Source organism: Carassius gibelio, chromosome A21 (genome assembly GCF_023724105.1).
Source record: "Carassius gibelio isolate Cgi1373 ecotype wild population from Czech Republic chromosome A21, carGib1.2-hapl.c, whole genome shotgun sequence".
NCBI classification, from domain to species: Eukaryota; Metazoa; Chordata; class Actinopteri; order Cypriniformes; family Cyprinidae; genus Carassius; species Carassius gibelio.
In genome coordinates, this window is record NC_068391.1 from 23,101,488 (window position 1) to 23,116,830 (window position 15,343).

Here is a 15,343-nt window from a genome sequence, read left to right on the forward strand (position 1 = left end):
CTCTCGCTGCAGTTTCTGTAAATCTCTTTGTTTGTGTTATGTCTGAGAAATATACCGGCATGGGGGTTACCGTATATTTGTAACAAATGTCGTTTTATGGGGTTATATTAGCTGTTATCATTCTCGCAGGTCTTCAAAGCTGTAAAAATATTTTGCGGGCATCCATCATTATTGTGTCCATGTATTATTTACACTATGTCACACAATGCCAAGCTATTCACAGGAGCACTTTGCATGTTCAAAGAGCTTTCTGAGAGTGGAAGAGTATCTGTGTCTCTGAGGCTGTTGCTGTGTTTTTCAGCCACATGCTGATGGTCTTTCTCGAGTATATTCCAGCCAGGAATACTTTTACCCTGAAATTATGTTTGAATGTGGTGAGATCAAGGGCTCTGTCAGGTATTATTGGTGGACTAACAGATGGTTGACAGACTCAGAACATACAAGGTTTTTTTTTTTTTTTTTTTTTTAATTGGCCACACGATGCAGGAAGGAGTGTGAATGGTGCTACACTAGGGAAACAAAGAGCTGGTGGGTTGAAATGCAGATGGACACTGTCCATTTACTGGTGAAAAACTATAGTAATGCGTTTATAGTGATTTAGTTGGAATTCGGTTAAGATTGTGGTGTGGGAGATGGTCACACGGAGGAATATGGTGTTCATTTTGGTTCTTGTTCTCAGCAATGATTGATTAGGAATACTAATCTTAGATAAGTAAGTATCAAAGAGTTGAAAAGGGTTTGGCTGCACTCTCAGGCACCTCCTGAATCCTAAAATGAAAAATGAGATGGTGTGAAGTCCACAAATTTGCATCAAATGCCCCATTTAGGACAGGTGCTGGGCCTCACCTGCATTTCTTATTATTAACAATATTGAAAAAGGTTGTGCTGTATAATATATATATATATATATATACATATATATATATATATATATATAGAGAGAGAGAGAGAGAGAGAGAGAGAGAGAGAGAGAGAGAGAGAGAGAGAGAAACTGTGATACAAAAGGAAAACATTTACTCAAAAATATTAAATTTTAACTTATCGTCTTATCGTCACTTTTGATCAGTTTAATTTCTGAATAAAAGTTATTTCATGAACACTTTACAATAAGGTTCCATCAGTTAATAATAGTCAAGTCAAGTCAAGTCACCTTTATTTATATAGCGCTTTAAACTAAATACATTGTGTCAAAGCAACTGAACAACATTCATTAGGAAAACAGTGTGTCAATAATGCAAAATGACAGTTAAAGTAAGTTCATCACTGAATTCAGCGATGTCATCTCAGTTCAGCTTAAATAGTGTCTGTGCATTTATTTGCAATCAAGTCAGTGATATCGCTGTAGATGAAGTGGCCCCAACTAAGCAAGCCAGAGGCGACAGCGGCAAGGAACCGAAACTCCATTGGTGACCGACTGGAGAAAAAAATCTTGGGAGAAACCAGGCTCAGTTGGGGGGCCAGTTCTCCTCTGACCAGACGAAACCAGTAGTTCAATTCCAGGCTGCAGCAGTCATAGTCAGATTGTGCAGAAGAATCATCTGTTTCCTGTGGTCTTGTCCTGGTGGTCCTCTGAGACAAGGTCTTTACAGGGTATATGTATCTGGGGCTCTAGTTGTCCTGGTCTCCACTGTCTTTCAGGGCAGTAGAGGTCCTTTCTAGGTGCTGATCCACCATCATGTCTGGATACGTACTGGATACTGGTACTGGATCTGGGCGACTGCAGTGTCCCTCTGATCTGAATACAGACTGGATCTGGTGGCTACGGTGACCACGGAATAAGAGAGAAACAGACTAATATTAGCGTAGATGCCATTCATGATGTAGCAAGTACATCTGGTGGTATGGGAAGTGTTCCTGGTTCCGGTTTAACTAATTAATGCAGCCTAAATATCATTTAACGGATTTGGATATTAAAAGCATATTAGTATGTTATGTGTATGCCAGGTTAAAGAGATGGGTCTTTAATCTAGATTTAAACTGCAAAAGTGTGTCTGCCTCCCGAACAATGTTAGCTAGGTTATTCCAGAGTTTAGTCGCCAAATAGGAAAAGGATCTGCCGCCCGCAGTTGATTTTGATATTCTAGGTATTATCAAATTGCCTGAGTTTTGAGAACGTAGCGGACGTAGAGGATTATAATGTTAAAGGAGCTCATTCAAATACTGAGGTGCTAAACCATTCAGGGCTTTATAAGTAATAAGCAATATTTTTAAATCTATACAATGTTTGATAGGGAGCCAGTGCAGTGTTGACAGGGCCGTGCTAATATGGTCATACTTCCTGGTTCTAGTAAGAACTCTTGCTGCTGCATTTTGGACTAGCTGTAGTTTGTTTACTAAGCGTGCAGAACAACCACCCGATAAAGCATACAATAATCTAACCTTGAGGTCATAAATGGATGGATTAACATTCCTGCATTTGACATTGTGAGGATAGGCCGTAATTTAGATATATTTTTGAGATGGAAAAATGCAGTTTTACAAATACTAGAAACGTGGCTTTCTAAGGAAAGATTGCGATCAAAAAGCACACCTAGGTTCCTAACTGATGACGAAGAATTGACAGAGCAGCCATCAAGTCTTAGACAGTGTTCTAGGTCATTACATGAAGAGTTTTTGGGTCCTACAATAAAACCTGTTTTTTGGGGGGGTTTTTTCAGAATTTAGCAGTAAGAAATTACTCGTCATCCAGTTTTTTATATCGACTATGCATTCCATTCGTTTTTCAAATTGGTATGTTTCACCGGGCCACGAAGAAATATAGAGCTGAGCATCATCAGCATAACAGTGAAAGCTAACACCATGTTTCCTGATGATATCTCCCAAGGGTAGCATATAAAGCGTGAAGAGCAGCGGCCCTAGTACTGAGCCTTGAGGTACTCCATACTGCACTTGTGATCTGTATGATACATCTTCATTCACTGATACAATACATTATTTAATATAAACTTACAATGAAAAATACTTCCAAAGCATTTATTTAGCTTAGTTAAAGGGTTAGTTCACACAAAAAGGAAAATTAGCCCATAATTTACTCACTCTCAAGTCATCCAAGTCATACGTTTTGAATATGGATATGTTTTCTTACAAAAATGCATCGATTCGCTACAGGAGGCCTTTGTTCACCCCCGGAGTCATGTGAGATACTTTTTTATTAAGGATGGGCATTTTTTATTTAACTTCTTTTGGACTAATGCACTGCAACACCTGCTGAGTGCCATTAAACAGCTTTAAAGATCAAAGACAGTTTTTATATAATTTTTATATAACTGGATACGTCTGAAAGAAGAAAGTCTTATACTGTACACCTACAGTAGGATGCCTTGAGGATGTGTAATTTATAGGCAAATTTTCTATTTTGGGTAAACTAACTCTTTAATGTTTATTCCAACATTTACTAATACATACTGTATATATACAATAATTTACTAAGACATATATATTAATGTTACTTAATTCTTCTGAGTTACAGTATATGGACTAACAAACACTGTATTTTTATCAACTAATTTTAACAAAGATCAATAAGTAACAAATGTACTGTTCATTGTTAATTAGTTAATGCATTAAATATAGTTTAAAAAGTTTTTGTATAGTTGTTTCTTCCAAAAAGTAAAAAATAAAATATATTGGTATAAAAGTTAAAGTGAAACTCATGACATTTGCCAAGTATGGTAACCCATATTTAGAAATGGTGCTCTGCATTTAACCCAATCCAAGTGCACACACACACACACACACGCACACACACACAGCAGTGAGAAGTGAACACACTGTGAACACACACCCGGAGCAGTGGGCAGCTATATCCAGTGCCCAGGGATTAATTGGGGGTTCAGTGCCTTGCAGAAGGGCACTTCAGCCATGGGTATTGACGTTGGAAGAGAGCGCTGTTGATTCACCCACCCACACATTTAGTTAATTGTTGGCCTTCTGAAAAGTATGTTCATTTATTGTACACGTGCTCAATACTTGGTAGGTGCTCCTTTTGCATTAATTACTGCCTCAATTCAGTGTGGCGTGGAGGTGATCAGTTTGTGCATTGCTGAGGTGGTATGGAAGCCCATGTTTCTTTGACAGTGGCCTTCAGCTCATCTCCACTTTTGGTCTCTTGTTTCTCATTTTCCTCTTGATAACAGTTCAGGTCTGGTGAATTTGCTGGTCAGTCAAGCACACCAACACCATGGTCATTTAACCACATTTTGGTGCTTTTGGCAGTGTGGGCCAATAAAATGAAGCCCAAAACATAATGAGCATTAACACCGACATAAGGTAAAGGCATTTTGTTGCCGACTGAGCCAAACTGAACAAACAAGCTTTAGGTGATATATGACATCTAGCCTTTATATTAGTAAAACAGTACAGACATTAATATCAATTGCATCAATCATTGTTTCAGCAGGACACTATAGTTAAGTAATTTTTAGGAAAAAAGATCACAAATCTCTCCCCTTCGTTGTAAATGTCATACTTTTTTGGCTTTGTTTATTGGTTACATTTGAACCTTAATTGAATTGTGCTTGTTTTTATTGTACTTTATCTTCCACTTAATACGCTCTAACAAGCTTTCAAATTCAATCAGGCCATTGACTCAATTTAGTGCATTGCCTGTCTGTGCACATCTGCGAGTACAATAAGTCACAGCACGGTGACATATTAGTACCCAGCACGGCATTCACGATTACACTCCACTGCTGAATGCATCATTAGTGTTTAAGGCATTTTTTCGAGATGTACGTTGGTAATAAATCAGCGTGCATCCCATGGCATTTCTTGAGTAGTGTGTGATTGTGAATGGGCCAAGATGTGGAGGTAAAGGCAATCAGGGTGGAAAATATTGAGGAAAAAGAGCATGCAGACAACTGAGTATCATTCCTACAATGCAGGGCTTTTGACTACATTTGCCGAAAGGATTAGGTCTATCACAGGCACCTGCGTTCGAGCCTCAAACACACATTTGTACACACAAATACACACACACTGCAGCTGAAGGCGCTCCTCTCTCGGACTGGCCTTATACCTGGTGAGAGCTTGTTAAGTGTAGTGCTGAATAGTTCATCTGCCTTCAGCTGGCCCCTTACTGCACCAGGCTTTCTGTCCTCATCTGCAGGCTAGCCAGACACCCTATTCACACTTATCACACACACACAGCTTTTTGAATGGCTGCTAACCCATGTGCACATTCACAGCTGTGTTCTCTTACAAACACAGAATTCACAACCAGATTGAGGGCAAAACACAAAGAACAACACAGTCCACACACACAATTGGGCCGCTGTGATTAGGGCTGGGATCTCAGAACTGGTTCTGAATAAAAAAATACTAGAATTGAATCATTTTCATGGCATTTGGATTTGTTAATGGTTCCTGTACATCTCCGTTTTTACAATACAGAGAGAATGCCATAATAAAACACTTGAATAATCACCAAGAGCACCAAGGCAAAGGAATTCATGTTTGCAGTCTGAATTGAATGTGGGGAGAGAGAAAAACAAAAATAATACAAAGGATATTAGAGTACATCAAGCATCTTTCTGTTGCATTTATCTGCATTCTCGCTTGCTGTACACAACAACAATTGCAGCATAACCTGATTCACAAATAAATTATTCTTATGAACGAGCTATTCTAATGAATCAGTGAGTCATGAATGAGTGTTGAATTTCAAGAGTTATTGGTTTGGGAACTTAAAACCTTAAGCAGCCAATTGTAGGTATTTTTGCCTTGTTTGCCAGCATTGTGGTGGCTGATGAATTCTAGACTGGTTATTGACAGGAATTGCTGTTGTTTTGTAAGAATTACTTAGTTACTCGTTGCATTATGTTATGAAAAATAGAGGATAAAAAAATATGTTTCTTTTCACTTTTTCTTTTGATACTATTTGTTTCAGTAAAGTATTTCTAAAAGTAGGTAGGATAGGAAATCAAACACAACAACTTTCAAAGTAGCCTGTGCAAGTCTCTTATATGCTCATCAAGGCTGCATTTATTTGATCCAAAATGTAGTAAAACTGTAATATTGTAAAATATTATTACAATTTAAAGGGGTCATGATCCGATTTCAAGTTTTACTTTCTCTTTGGAGTGTTACAAGCTCTTGGTGCATAAAGAAGATCTGTAAAATTGCAAAGGACTAAAGTCTCAAAGCTCCTTCCTCAAATCCTCTGGCCGTTCCTAACTCAAGCCCCCAGTGTGTGATGCCTTGGAGGACTGTTTCCTAAACCTGCGGAGAAGCCAGCAATGGGTCTGTGTTCAAAGGTTGTTTTATAAAGTGGGGCAGTCCCAACTTTGCAGGGACAGTCTTGTGCTTATGACTCACAGCCTGTAAGTAATTTTTTTTTTTTTTTTGTATTATTTAAAGAATTTGCCACTGATGATTCAAACGTGACTTTTAAGCAGTGTACTTTGTTGTTTGTTGTTTCTCCAATCACAAATGCAGACATAGTTTTATGTTTACGCAGCACGATACGCAATGCAACACATAAAAACACAGTATAAGTCATTATAATTAGTAATTATGTGGATGCAACAAATGCCTCATTTGTAATGGGTTTTATTGGTTTTGTCTGGTCATGCCAGGAGATGGCATCACAGTATGTTAAGGGGCGTAACATTTCCAACACACACAGGTATTCAGCCAATCACAACGCAATGGATAGCTGGCCAATCAGAGCACACCTCAGTTTTCAGAACGATGAGTTTAGTAAAAATCTACACATTTCAGAAATAATGTGTTTTTTTACCTTAAACCGCATAAACACATTGCATCACACCAAAAACAGAACATAATGTTCTTTTTAGCAATCTCATACGACCACATTAAAATTGTAAAACTTTATTTTGATGGCCCCCCGATACACATTCAACTTACTATAAGTTACTATGAAAATACTGTGCATATCTACTTATGCTAACCCTAATCTGACAGTTTACTAATTTTCCTTTAAGAGTCAGTTGACATGAGGTTGCAAAAAATTACTTCTTATTAGCAGAATTTCTAAAGGGGACCATCAATGTAAAGTGTAAAATAAAGTAATCATTAACAGAGATGAGTTCAGTGTACATCAGTGTAACTATTCACTTTATCGCTATTCACAATTAGGACAGGTTTGTTGTATAAAATGGTACCTCAATAATAAAAAAGAAAAGCAAAATAGATTACCAAAAATTAGTGTTGTTTTGTTTTGTTTATTTATTTATTTATTTATTTAATTGGCTATGTACAAAGGATAAGACCAATTATTTGTGTGGCGCTGGGGGTTGAAGCTTTCTCAGAAGTACTAAAGGAATTGCTAATGGAATCGTTAAGGCACCAGAATCGTTAAATTCCCTGCGATTCCCATCCCAAACTGTGATGGATGCACATGCTCGATCAATTCCTCAGTGAAACCCCAGGGTTGTCTGCATTAGGAGAAGGTTCCTCAGACTGAGTGCATGTCACGGTCTAATGAGGAATGACATTGGGGTTTTTTTATCCGCGCTATTGGATTTTATGCACATAAATGTTTCAGGATCTGCTAAAGTTTATTCACGTGGAAACTGTTTATTTATTCAGCGCAAATTAATCTTTTCTCTTTTCAACCTCTGCTGTGCGCATGCGAGGGGGTTGTGTGTTGAACAGTCACTTGAAGCTGTCTAATGATACCCCTGTCTGCGCATATTTTTTTTCCTTAGTTCCTCAAATGCAGCGTATCCTCCACCAACTTGGACTAGTTCACCACCAATATGTTTTCACACAGTAATAGTGTAATCTCACTTCAGTCTTATGGAATCAGAATCTGCTGCATGCTTGAATTACTCAGTATTTTATTGTGACCTTTGAATGCTCCTCTCAGCTTGTTATTGTCCCCATGACTCTCCTGCAGTCCATCTCCCTGTGTGTTTGTCTTTATGGCAGGCCACTCCGTCTCATATTTCACCTAGTCTTATCTGTAGTGGTCCAGTGGTTTGTAAAATGGTGTGGGGAGAGTTTGTGGAGCTTTGTCTTCGGAGCAGGAGTGACGGATTGAGCTGAGAGGAAAGGATATTGAGCGCTAAACCAGCCAAGGGAACTTGATGTTTGTTTGTTTTTTTGGCATGCTGCTGCAACATATGTCTGGGGACGATGTGTATGTGTGTCCAAGTGATGTATGATATATTTAAATGGCCAGATTACATTACTCTCAATAGCTTATTCTTCAGAACTCCGTGAATATTCTGACTTTGATAATACCTGGTCCTTGCTGCAGGGGAAATTTTGCATTGCTTCCACTTCACACAGCTCACATACTCTGGTCTGGAACGCAGTCAACACAAAAAAGAAGAGTGATACAAACAGAACTGAAGCAATTTGACGTTTCTCTGCTTGTAGTCCTCACAACCCACCATTCTGCATGCATGTCTCTCTTATCTAACACATCTGACTCAGATAACCAGCTCATTAGAAGAGAGCTCCATGCATGTACAATGTTCACTGCTTTCTACTGCCTGAGCACAGGAAATCTGTTGAAGTTTACTTCACTTCGGACCATTCATTCAGAGATCAGCGCTATGACAGTGCCTCCAGCTTCTTCACACATAGATAAAACTTACTACATAAGTGTGAAGTGTGACATAATTTTCCACTGTAAATTAAAGGGTTAGTTCACCCAGAAATGAAAATTATGTCATTAATAACTCACCCTTATGCTGTTCCAAACATGTAAGACCTCCTTTTATCTTTGGAACACAGTTTAAGATATTTTAGATTTAGTCTGAGAGCTCTCAGTCCCTCCATTGAAGCTGTGTGTATGGTATACTGTCCATGTCCAGAAAGGTAAGAAAAACATCATCAAAGTAGTCCATGTGACATCAGAGGGTCAGTTAGAATTTTTTGAAGCATTGAAAATACAGTTTGGTCCAAAAATAACAAAAACGACGACTTTATTCAGCATTGTCTTCTCTTCCGTGTCTGTGTGAGAGATAGTTCAAATCAAAGCAGTCTGGATATCCGGTTCGCGAACGATTCATTCGGTTCACCAAATCGAACTGAATCGTTTTAAACGGTTCGCGTCTCTAATGCGCATTAATCCACAAATGAATTAAGCTGTTAACTTTTTTAATGTGGCTGACACTCCCTCTAAGTTCAAACAAACCAATATCCCGGAGTAATTCATGTACTCAAACGTACATGAACCGAGGAGCTGATGATACTGCGCATGTGTAATTCAGCGTGAAGCAGACCGACACACAGAGCGTCTGAACTGATTCTTTTGGTGATTGATTCTGAACTGATTCTGTGCTAGTGTTATGGGTGCGGGTAAACCGAAAGCTTGAATCAAGGGCAATCATCGCAAATGACGCCATTACGTCGAGCGCAAAAGAACCGGTGAACCGTTTTCTTCAACCGGTTTATTGAATCGAACTGTCCGAAAGAACTACTGGTGATCCGAACACCGATGCAACCGGTTCTTCACTCGTGAACGAGTCAGTCTATTGTTCGTTATCTGGCTCGGCTCAGTGTTCATCACAGCAGTTCAGTCAGTGTACTGTTTGAGTGCATGCATTACTCCGGGATATTGGTTTGTTTGAACTCAGAGGGAGTGTCAGCCACATTAAATAAGTTAACACGCAAGTCATTTGTGGATTAATGCGTATTAGAGACGCATTTGGTGAACTGAATGATTCGTTCGCGAACCGGATATCCTGCTTTGATTTGAACTCTCTCTCACAACAGACACGGAAGAGAAGACAATGCTGAATAAAGTCGTTGGTTTTGCCATTTTTGGACCAAAATGTATTTTCGATGCTTCAAAAAATTCCAACGGACCCTCTGATGTCACATGGACTACTTTGATGATGTTTTTCTTACCTTTCTGGACATGGACAGTATACCGTACACACACTTTCAATGGAGGGACTGAGAGCTCTCAGACTAAATCTAAAATATCTTAAACTGTGTTCCAAAGATAAAAGGAGATCTTACATTTTTGGAACAGCATAAGGGTGAGTTATTATTGACATAATTTTCATTTTTGGGCGAACTAACCCTTTAATACCATTTAAATTCATGTCTTGCACACTTTAAGGCCCTTTGAATGAAACATATACACTCCCTTTGAATTGGAAACATAGCGGAATATCCTGTGAAGTAGAGGAAATAGAACAAATGTCTGAAGTGACAAGAGATGCATACTAAATGTGCAGAGCGGGGGGTCATGAGGACTGGAGTTGAGATTCACTCATTTGCTTTAGTCATTTGCACTGTAGCACTTTATTTTACAGTCCTGTTACACATGTAGGCTACATAAATGTACTTGTTATAGTAATTATATTAACTAGGTACTAACCCTGAACCTACCCCTAAAATCTAATCTTAACCCATGTTACCTTATATTATTCAGTACTTTCTTAGTTAAGTACACTGTAAGTACAGGTAAGGGCACATACTGTAATAAAGTGTAACCACTTTCACAACAGGTGATATTCATGAACAGAATACAGGCTTTACTTACATTATTCATTAATATAGAAAGGTATCAAGCAGTTATCATAAGCTGCTGTGTGAACAAGACATTTGAGTACTCACACCTGTAATTAAAAGTGCTTGAACATAGCATAACATTTTCATCGTCTGGTTGATAAACCTCTTGTATACATTTTTTCCGAAGATTTCTGTCATATGCACATAAACTGACAGTCACCACTGATAAGCTACTACTAAATATTGTAGAAACTTGATTTTCTGTAAAGTTGCTTTGCAATGATTGTATCGTAAAAAGCGCTATACAAATAAACATGAACATTTTAAGTTAGTCACTATTAATGTTGTTAAACTGTTTTATAAAAGCAATATCAAACTCACAATCATGTTGTCAGTCTGAATATCAGCAGGGCTGTGATTACCTGTGGCCTCACCCAGTCTGATATTCAACAAAACTCTTGCTTGTGGGATACTGCTTAAATGTCTAGGTCCGTCATTAAACTCTAGATTGCACAGACTGAAAGATATTTTACATGCAAAATAAGCTGGTGGGAGGCTTGACCACGCTCCCCAAGGCTTACCACCACCCCTTAAACAGCTTAAAAGCAGAGCTTATGTATGGAGAAATGGATCATCGCTGGTTTAAAAACCTTTAAAAAGACAGTGGTGGGTCAGACATGCAGTGGGAGGGTTTGATGGGTGACTTTTGTTTGCAAAGCATGTGTGTGGATGTAATTAGAGTGATGCCAAGCGGTCACTGAAGAACCACGGACTAATGTTAAGTGTTGTGTGCACATCACAGTTAGGAAGGAAGCCGTTCCCAAGGTCTTTTTCTCAGAAGCTGCCTCAGATGACCCCAAAATGTATTTCTGCTGGGAAAAGTTATAAACTAGAACAGAATGACATTGTTTTGACTAATAAAATTACCTTTAAAAAGCTAATGGGATGTACTATCCTTTCTGCTGGATGGCCTGTTGCCTCAGCACTCAGTTGCAGTGCCTGGGTTTGCATATTTGTTTGCTCAAGGAGGTTTAGGACAATAACATTTTGGCCTCTGTGCAAGAGTTAACATGCGACAAGCTCACATGGCAAAAGGTAGGCCATTACCTCAGTCTGGTGTAATGTTAACCGTTTGAGCGTTTACACATGTATACACACATGTGTGCACACACATGCTTTTGCACACTGAGCAGAAGTGCCAGTGGAGCTCAGATTAGCTTAGAGCAGTAAAGTGTCTCACTGCTCCTAATGGGCTATAAATCAGTGCAGTCGCAAGCCTGTTTACTGCAGCAGTGTCCTGCTCCTTCACTTTACAGCCCGTGATGGAAAAACCATTTAAATAAACACAGGACCCATTACATCTGAATCACTGCCACCTCAGCACAGGGAGTCAACATAAGCCAGCACATGCTGCCAGTTAACAGTTAGTAACCGGTTACCCCTGGATTTTATTATTCTAAGTGAATTTCTGCCTTAGACGTTCTTGTGATAGAGCAGTCAAGCATTAATGTTAATCTCATATAAATAAGACAATCAGACATGGGAATGCTCACATTTGCAGGTGATGTTTAGATCACTGTTCGTGTTTATTAGGTTAACACCTAGATGATGTTTGGTGGAAATGCACGTCATGTTTCATGAATTCCTAGACAACACATTCAAGGTTTAGTTCAGTATATCGTTCCAAACTTGATACTGTTTTTTTTTTTCAAAAGGAGGTTTTTTGAAGGATGTCCAAGCTTCTGTTGTCCATACGTGAACTGTGGATGGCTTTCAAAGTTCCAAAATAGTTCATCCAATTCAAGTCAACCACAGTGAACTGCTCTGTTAAAACCACTCAACTAATATGTTAGTTAATAATATTTAAAATATTAATTAAATATTTTATTTTTCTGGGGAAAATAAATAAATAAATCCTGCCCACAGAATCTAGTGTCCTAAGACAAGTACAATAATGATTTATATTTATTGTTGTCAGGCTATTATCAAACTATTTGTTTGTAAGTACATTTTATTTATTATTTAAAAAAAAAAAAACTGGCAAATATATGCCTTATTTACTCCTTACTTGCACAGACAACCTCTTTTTTTTTTTTTTTTTTTTTTTTTTTTTTTACATGATATACATTTTCTTCTACTCTCAGTGATTTTAGTGTTGTTAGTCAGACCCTTCTCTGATATGGTGATCACAGAAAACCATGAGTATACCACAAATCAACAGATGCACAAAAATACAAATATTTTATACAGTATTGTTCAAAATAATAGCAGTACAATGTGACTAACCAGAATAATCAAGGTTTTTAGTATATTTATTATTGCTACGTGGCAAACAAGTTACCAGTAGGTTCAGTAGATTCTCAGAAAACAAATGAGACCCAGCATTCATGATATGCACGCTCTTAAGGCTGTGCAATTGGGCAATTAGTTGAATTAGTTGAAAGGGGTGTGTTCAAAAAAATAGCAGTGTGGCATTCAATAACTGAGGTCATCAATTTTGTGAAGAAACAGGTGTGAATCAGGTGACCCCTATTTAAGGATGAAGCCAACACTTGTTGAACATGCATTTGAAAGCTGAGGAAAATGGGTCGTTCAAGACATTGTTCAGAAGAACAGCGTACTTTGATTAAAAAGTTGATTAGAGAGGGGAAAACCTATAAAGAGGTGCAAAAAATGATAGGCTGTTCAGCTAAAATGATCTCCAATGCCTTAAAATGGAGAGCAAAACCAGATAGACGTGGAAGAAAACGGAAGACAACCATCAAAATGGATAGAAGAATAACCAGAATGGCAAAGGCTCAGCCAATGATCACCTCCAGGATGATCAAAGACAGTCTGGAGTTACCTGTAAGTACTGTGACAGTTAGAAGACGTCTGTGTGAAGCTAATCTATTTTCAAGAATCCCCCGCAAAGTCCCTCTGTTAAAAAAAAGGCATGTGCAGAAGAGGTTACAATTTGCCAAAGAACACATCAACTGGCCTAAAGAGAAATGGAGGAACATTTTGTGGACTGATGAGAGTAAAATTGTTCTTTTTGGGTCCAAGGGCCACAGGCAGTTTGTGAGACGACCCCCAAACTCTGAATTCAAGCTACAGTACACAGTGAAGACAGTGAAGCATGGAGGTGCAAGCATCATGATATGGGCATGTTTCTCCTACTATGGTGTTGGGCCTATTTATCGCATACCAGGGATCATGGATCAGTTTGCATATGTTAAAATACTTGAAGAGGTCATGTTGCCCTATGCTGAAGAGGACATGCCCTTGAAATGGTTGTTTTAACAAGACAATGACCCAAAACACACTAGTAAACGGGCAAAGTCTTGGTTCCAAACCAACAAAATTAATGTTATGGAGTGGCCAGCCCAATCTCCAGACCTTAATCCAATTGAGAACTTGTGGGGTGATATCAAAAATGCTGTTTCTGAAGCAAAACCAAGAAATGTGAATGAATTGTGGAATGTTGTTAAAGAATCATGGAGTGGAATAACAGCTGAGAGGTGCCACAAGTTGGTTGACTCCATGCCACACAGATGTCAAGCAGTTTTAAAAAACTGTGGTCATACAACTAAATATTAGTTTAGTGATTCACAGGATTGCTAAATCCCAGAAAAAAAAAATGTTTGTACAAAATAGTTTTGAGTTTGTACAGTCAAAGGTAGAAACTGCTATTTTTTTGAACACACCCCTTTCAACTAATTGCCCAATTGCACAGCCTTAAGAGCGTGCATATCATGAATGCTGGGTCTTGTTTGTTTTCTGACAATCTACTGAACCTACTGGTAACTTGTTTGCCACGTAGCAATAAAAAATATACTAAAAACCTTGATTATTCTGGTTAGTCACATTGTACTGCTATTATTTTGAACAATACTGTATATATATATATATATATATATATATATATATATATATATATATATATATATTTTATTTTTTTTATTTATTTTTTTTAATACGAAATCTTACTGTCCCCAAACTTTTCAACAGTAGTGTATGTATTTACTCTGTGTGCCTCTTCTTGTTTTTACCCTTAACCACAAAATGATTGCGTTTAATGCAGTCTCACACATGGGACAAACAAGAGAAAATACTTGAAAATACAATGTTTGTAAAAGCAAAAAAAAAAAAAAAAAAAAAAAAACCTTCCTGTTAATGTTTTATTCTCTTGGCAAAACCTTCACCAACACCACAAAGGACTGAGAATAGAACTTCTAAACACTGCATCACTGTATATATCCTACGAGGTGAGCATCTCTGTGTGCCAGCGCTCAGCTTGAATCTTTCTATTCTGAAACACACTGAGATCAAAACATTTTGTGTCTTTCTCCCTCTTTTTCCCTCTCTCTTCCATTTTTCTTCTTTTGTCCGTTAGGAAACAATAGTGATACTGGGAGAAACAGTGAAGAAAGGAGTGGGAACGTTGCCCAGACATGTTGCACATCTTGCACACGGCAGGAAAATGCTTTGACAATCTGACTCTTTAAAATCCAAGCATCATTTGTATTAATAAAAGGATGCATAATCCTCGCTCTGCATTAACAAGCAGCTTCAGGAGCTCCAACTAAACGTGAAGAAATTCTTCAGCAAACTTTTCAACGCCTTATGTTACATTTCATGCTGAATGTCGGTAATTGTTTTGCACTGCCAGTATGGAAGTATTGAACGTTCCTTGGCAAAATGGTCCTTCCTAATATATGCTCTGTGAGTTTCTTCTCCTTGGCTGGTCTAATTAGCGCCAATGGAGGTGTTGTCAGCCCAACTCCATCTCTGCAGATCGCAGCAGCTGTTTTAATTCCAGCAAGAGCAATGTTAAATTTCATTAAGACCCAAAACATTCTCGTTACATGCAGACAGGTGCAGGAAAGCGTAGTGGATTTACACCACTGTGTGTAGCATCTCCGCT